Source organism: Salmo salar, chromosome 02 (assembly GCF_965601325.2).
Source record: "Salmo salar chromosome 02, fSalSal1, whole genome shotgun sequence".
Classification (NCBI taxonomy): domain Eukaryota; kingdom Metazoa; phylum Chordata; class Actinopteri; order Salmoniformes; family Salmonidae; genus Salmo; species Salmo salar.
The window spans coordinates 83006270-83013811 of NC_138292.1; positions in this window are offsets into that span (position 1 = coordinate 83006270).

Genomic DNA, 7542 nt, shown 5'->3' on the forward strand with positions numbered 1-7542 from the left:
GTGAGGTGTGAAATATAACTATTTAAAGTGAAGTAGAGATGCCTAACAGAACACACCAGAACAATATTATGATTCTTATCCTTTCAGAAATGTCCGTAGAGAAACAGAGCAACTAAAAGACATAAATGAGACCATACCTGTAACAGACCAGAGAAAGACCAGCAACACACTTCCTGCTGTTCTCAAGGCCATTGTTGCATCTCCCACCCTGCAGTCTTAGAAACATAAACAGCAACTCACTCTATAGCTGGTGAATAATAAGGGGGTACAACCACTAAAGGACTCCTTTAGGTATAAAAAAAAAGATATAGAACAATGATATAACATTTTGATTAAATACAGAATTTGGCCTTTACTACATTTATAAATGGCAAAAAAGACAGTCCAAAAATCAATCATAAGCACCAAGGACTTGAAGTAATTGTCCTATATCTAGGCGATATAGGAAAACTCAGGAAATATTATTATTTACATTTACATTTACATTTACATTTAAGTCATTTAGCAGACGCTCTTATCCAGAGCGACTTACAAAATGGTGCATTCACCTTATGATATCCAGTGGAACAACCACTTTACAATAGTGCATCTAAATCTTTTAAGGGGGGGGGGGTTAGAAGGATTACTTTATCCTATCCTAGGTATTCCTTAAAGAGGTGGGGTTTCAGGTGTCTCCGGAAGGTGGTGATTGACTCCGCTGTCCTGGCGTCGTGAGGGAGCTTGTTCCACCATTGGGGTGCCAGAGCAGCGAACAGTTTTGACTGGGCTGAGCGGGAACTGTGCTTCCTCAGAGGTAGGGGGGCCAGCAGGCCAGTGGTGGATGAACGCAGTGCCCTTGTTTGGGTGTAGGGCCTGATCAGAGCCTGAAGGTATGGAGGTGCCGTTCCCTTCACAGCTCCGTAGGCAATCACCATGGTCTTGTAGCGGATGCGAGCTTCAACTGGAAGCCAGTGGAGAGAGCGGAGGAGCGGGGTGACGTGAGAGAACTTGGGAAGGTTGAACACCAGACGGGCTGCGGCGTTCTGGATGAGTTGTAGGGGTTTAATGGCACAGGCAGGGAGCCCAGCCAACAGCGAGTTGCAGTAATCCAGACGGGAGATGACAAGTGCCTGGATTAGGACCTGCGCCGCTTCCTGTGTGAGGCAGGGTCGTACTCTGCAAATGTTGTAGAGCATGAACCTACAGGATCGGGTCACCGCCTTGATGTTAGTGGAGAACGACAGGGTGTTGTCCAGGATCACGCCAAGGTTCTTAGCACTCTGGGAGGAGGACACAAGGGAGTTGTCAACCGTGATGGCGAGATCATGGAACGGGCAGTCCTTCCCCGGGAGGAAGAGCAGCTCCGTCTTGCCGAGGTTCAGCTTGAGCTGGTGATCCGTCATCCACACTGATATGTCTGACAGACATGCAGAGATGCGATTCGCCGCCTGGTTATCAGAAGGGGGAAAGGAGAAGATTAATTGTGTGTCGTCTGCATAGCAATGATAGGAGAGACCATGTGAGGATATGACAGAGCCAAGTGACTTGGTGTATAGCGAGAATAGGAGAGGGCCTAGAACAGAGCCCTGGGGGACACCAGTGGTGAGAGCGCATGGTGCGGAGACAGATTCTCGCCACGCCACCTGGTAGGAGCGACCTGTCAGGTAGGACGCAATCCAAGCGTGGGCCGCGCCGGAGATGCCCAACTCGGAGAGGGTGGAGAGGAGGATCTGATGGTTCACAGTATCAAAGGCAGCAGATAGGTCCAGAAGGATGAGAGCAGAGGAGAGAGAGTTAGCTTTAGCAGTGCGGAGAGCCTCCGTGACACAGAGAAGAGCAGTCTCAGTTGAATGCCCAGTCTTGAAACCTGACTGATTAGGATCAAGAAGGTCATTCTGAGAGAGATAGCAGGAGAGCTGGCCAAGGACGGCACGTTCAAGAGTTTTGGAGAGAAAAGAAAGAAGGGATACTGGTCTGTAGTTGTTGACATCGGAGGGATCGAGTGTAGGTTTTTTCAGAAGGGGTGCAACTCTCGCTCTCTTGAAGACGGAAGGGACGTAGCCAGCGGTCAAGGATGAGTTGATGAGCGAGGTGAGGAAGGGGAGAAGGTCTCCGGAAATGGTCTGGAGAAGAGAGGAGGGGATAGGGTCAAGTGGGCAGGTTGTTGGGCGGCCGGCCGTCACAAGACGCGAGATTTCATCTGGAGAGAGAGGGGAGAAAGAGGTCAAAGCACAGGGTAGGGCAGTGTGAGCAGGACCAGCGGTGTCGTTTGACTTAGCAAACGAGGATCGGATATCGTCAACCTTCTTTTCAAAATGGTTGACGAAGTCATCCGCAGAGAGGGAGGAGGGGGGGGGGGGAGGGGGAGGAGGATTCAGGAGGGAGGAGAAGGTAGCAAAGAGCTTCCTAGGGTTAGAGGCAGATGCTTGGAATTTAGAGTGGTAGAAAGTGGCTTTAGCAGCAGAGACAGAAGAGGAGAATGTAGAGAGGAGTGAGTGAAAGGATGCCAGGTCCGCAGGGAGGCGAGTTTTCCTCCATTTCCGCTCGGCTGCCCGGAGCCTTGTTCTGTGAGCTCGTAGTGAGTCGTCGAGCCACGGAGCAGGAGGGGAGGACCGAGCCGGCCTGGAGGATAGGGGACAGAGAAAATCAAAGGATGCAGAAAGGGAGGAGAGGAGGGTTAAGGAGGCAGAATCAGGAGATAGGTTGGAGAAGGTTTGAGCAGAGGGAAGAGATGATAGGATGGAAGAGGAGAGAGTAGCGGGAGAGAGAGAGCGAAGGTTGGGACGGCGCAATACCATCCGAGTAGGGGCAGAGTGAGAAGTGTTGGATGAGAGCAAGAGGGAAAAGGATACAAGGTAGTGGTCGGAGATTTGGAGGGGAGTTGCAATGAGATTAGTGGAAGAACAGCATCTAGTAAAGATGAGGTCAAGCGTATTGCCTACCTTGTGAGTAGGGGGGGAAGGTGAGAGGGTGAGGTCAAAAGAGGAGAGGAGTGGAAAGAAGGAGGCAGAGAGGAATGAGTCAAAGGTAGACGTGGGGAGGTTAAAGTCACCCAGAACTGTGAGAGGTGAGCCATCCTCAGGAAAGGAACTTATCAAGGCGTCAAGCTCATTGATGAACTCTCCAAGGGAACCTGGAGGGCGATAAATGATAAGGATGTTAAGCTTGAAAGGGCTGGTAACTGTGACAGCATGGAATTCAAATGAGGAGATAGACAGATGGGTCAGGGGAGAAAGAGAGAATGTCCACTTGGGAGAGATGAGGATTCCAGTGCCACCACCCCGCTGGCTCGATGCTCTAGGGGTATGCGAGAACACGTGGGCAGACGAAGAGAGAGCAGTAGGAGTAGCAGTGTTATCTGTGGTAATCCATGTTTCCGTCAGCGCCAGGAAGTCTAGGGACTGGAGGGTAGCATAGGCTGAGATGAACTCAGCCTTGTTGGCTGCAGACCGGCAGTTCCAGAGGCTGCCGGAGACCTGGAACTCCACGTGGGTCGTGCGCGCTGGGACCACCAGGTTAGAGTGGCAGCGGCCACGCGGTGTGAAGCGTTTGTATGGCCTGTGCAGAGAGGAGAGAACAGGGATAGACAGACACATAGTTGACAAGCTACAGAAGTGTTGTTTCTTGTATTATTGTCTCCTGTGTCTTTAGAGAACTGTTTCACTTTGATATCCTTTTTCTTCTGTCCTGATTTTCTCTTTCTTTTCTTCTGTTAACTAGATATTCTTTGTTGTTCTTCGTTAGCTAGCTAGCTTCTTCCAAAAGAGTCCCTAGCAACTGCTTAGCAACTGGTAAACAATTTATTTACACATATTTAACCCTTTTTTGGGTAGACACAAAACGACCTTCTTACTTCCATGAATTTGTTTCAACCGGTACCGGTTACCTTCAGACGAGTCCCGTGACACGTGTGGGGGTCATAGAGCAAAACGTGAGACTCTCCCCTTTCCACAGTGGGGTCACATTAGTTATATGCCCAAACAGTTTGGAAGTGCGACATCGGCTGATGCGTTGAATTGAGACGTATCCAATCTCATAGCTTAAACTGACGGATTTATATTTTAAATTGACGCAATGGTGCGTCAATTGACTGTAGCGGGTTAAATAAATTATAGTCCCAAAAGTACCATGGAACCAAAATTATAGTCCCAAAAGTACAATGGAACCAATAGCATAGTCCCAAAAGTACCATGGAACAAATAGTACAGTCCCAAAAGTACAATGGAACCAATAGCATAGTCCCAAATGTACCATGGAACAAATACTACAGTCCCAAAAGTACAATGGAACCAATAGCATTGTCCCAAAAGTACAATGGAACCTGAAATAATAGTCCCAAACGTACAATGGAACCAATAGCACAGTCACAAAAGTACGAACTAAATAATTGAAAGCACATCTCACATAGTTTAAGGGATTTTGACAGCATTATGTTTCATCCCACCACTCACCTGGAGCCTCTCCAAGGGGAGAACTGCCATGTTGGCATTCTTGAAGTTAATGAAGGCACAGAATCTCTCATATAGAACCCTGATACTTTCTATCTCCCCACACCTACAACCACAACCAGGGAGGGACTGAACATAGAATTAGAATGTAGAACACTGATACTCTCCATTTCCACCAAACCTACAGTACAGAACATAGAATTACAATGTAAAATAATGATGATTCCCTTTCAATAAATGTAATTGGATTAGAATGGTGGACCGGCGGGCATTTTGAGTGAACCATTTAAAGTGTTAATGTTATGTTACTTGATGATTGTCACACCACACCATGTCAGAAACAAAGTCACATTAAGAGAAGCCTAAGCAGTGGATATGGAGATAGATATAGATAGATATAGATTGATATAGATACAGAGGTGCAGATACAGAACTAAAACCGATAGAAATGAGGCATGGTGGTTGTACGTTTTGAAGAGGTCCCACATGTGTTTCTCAGTGAGGTCCATGGTGACGTACCCCACCCAGAGAGAGGTACAGGGGCACCTGAGGACGAGAGGAATGGAGGGAGGGGACCATGGTCACAACACATCCATTAAGATGCATCCGCTATGCAATCTGGTTTCAGAGCTGGTCATGGGTGCACCTCAGCCACGCTCAAGGTCCTAAACGATATCGTAACCGCCATCGATAAGAAACAATACTGTGCTGCCGTATTCATTGACCTGGCCAAGGCTTTCGACTCTGTCAATCACCACATCCTCATCGGCAGACTCAGTAGCCTTGGTTTCTCAAATGATTGCCTCGCCTGGTTCTCCAACTACTTCTCTGATAGAGTTCAATGTGTCAAATCGGATGGCCTGTTGTCCGGGCCTCTGGTAGTCTCTATTTTGGTGCCACAGGGTTCAATTCTTGGGCCAACTCTTTTCTCTGTATACATCAACGATGTCGCTCTTGCTGCTGGTGAGTCTCTGATCCATCTCTACGCAGACCTCTACCTCTATACCATCCTGTATACTTCTGGCCCTTCTTTGGACACTGTGTTAACAACCCTCCAGATGAGCTTCAATGCCATACAAGTCTCCTTCTGTGGCCTCCAACTGCTCTTAAATGCAAGTAAAACTAAATGCATGCTCTTCAACCGATCACTGCCCGCACCTGCCCACCCGTCCAGCATCACTACTCTGGATGGTTCTCACTTAGAATATGTGGACAACTTCAAATACCTAGGTGTCTGGTTAGACTGTAAACTCTCCTTCCAGACTCACATCAAACATCTCCAATCCAATGTTTAATCTAGAATTGGCTTCCTGTTTTGCAACAAAGCATCTTTCACTCATGCTACCAAACATACTCTCGTAAAACTGACCATCCTACTGATGGCGATATAATTTACAAAATAGCCTCCAATACCCTACTCAATAAACTGGATGCAGTCTATCACAGTGCCATCCGTTTTGTCACCAAAGCCCCATATACTACCCACCACTGCGACCTGTACGCTTTCGTTGGCTGGCCCTCGCTTCATACTCGTCGCCAAACCCACTGGTTCCAGGTCATCTACAAGACCCTGCTAGGTAAAGTCCCCCCATATCTCAGCTCACTGGTCACTATAGCAGCACCCACCCGTAGCACGTGCTCCAGCAGGTATATCTCTCTGGTCACCCCCAAAGCCAATTCCTCCTTTGGCCGTCTCTCCTTCCAGTTCTCTCCTGCCAATGACTGGAACGAACTACAAAAATCTCTGAAACTGGAAACACAAACATCTCCCTCACTAGCTTTAATCACCAGCTGTCAGAGCAGCTTACCGATCACTGCACCTGTACATAGCCCATCTATAATTTAGCCTAAACAACTACCTCTTCCCCTACTGTATTTATTTATTTTGCTCCTTTGCACCCCATTATTTCTATTTTTACTTTGCACTTTCTTCCACTACAAATCTACCATTCCAGTGTTTTACTTGGTATATTGTATTTACTTTGCCACATGGCCTTTTTTGCCTTTACCTCCCTTATCTCACATCATTTTCTCATATTGTATATAGACTTATGTTTCTACTGTATTATTGACTGTATATTTGTTTCACTCCATGTGTAACTCTGTTGTTGTATGTGTCGAACTGCTTTGCTTTATCTTGGCCAGGTCGCAATTGTAAATGAGAACTTGTTCTCAACTTGCCTACCTGGTTAAATAAAAAAGATGTTAAAATGATATCAATTGAACTGGTGTTATCCAGACCTGGGTTCAAATAGTGTTTTAAATCATTCAAATATTTTGAGCGTTTGCTTGAGCCTGCCTGGAGTGCCAGATGTATGTTTTTTGCACTTTTGGGACTATTCTGGTAGTTCCATTACGCCAATCAAGTTCAATCATCAAGTACAGCTAGTTTGAGTATATGAAATACTGTAACGGCTGTCTGAAGAGAGAGTGGACCAAAACGCAGCGGCGTTAGAAAAAACATAGAACGCCCACCCAATGTAACACCCTGGCCTAATCAAAATAAAGAACAAAAAAAAACCTCTCTATGGCCAGGGCGTTACAGTACCCAAGGTGCGGACTCCGGCCGCAAAACCTGACACTGAAGGGGAGGGTCCGGGTGGGCCTTCTTACGGCGGCGGCTCAGGTGCGGGACGTGGCCTCTGCCCCACCCCTGGCGTCGCCCTCTTAGGTGGCGCACCTGACCGCGCCGAAGGTCTGGTGGGCGACCCTTGTTGCGCCCGGCTGGCGGACGACCCTGGCTGCGCCCGGCTGGCGGGTGTCCCTTGCTGCGCCCGGCTGGCGGGGGGCGATGGCTGCGCCCGGCTGGCGGGCGACCCTTGCTGCGCCTGACTGGCGGATGACCCTGGCTGCGCCCGGCTGGCGGGCGGCGATGGCTGCGCCCGGCTGGCGGGTGTCCCTTGCTGCACCCGGCTGGCGGGGGGCGATGGCTGCGCCCGGCTGGCGGGCGACCCTTGCTGCGCCTGACTGGCGGATGACCCTGGCTGCGCCCGGCTGGCGGCGATGGCTGCGCCCGGCTGGCGGGTGTCCCTTGCTGTGCCCGGCTGGCGGGCGGCGATGGCTGCGCCCGGCTGGCGGATGACCCTGGCTGCGCCCGGCTGGCGGGAGGCGATGG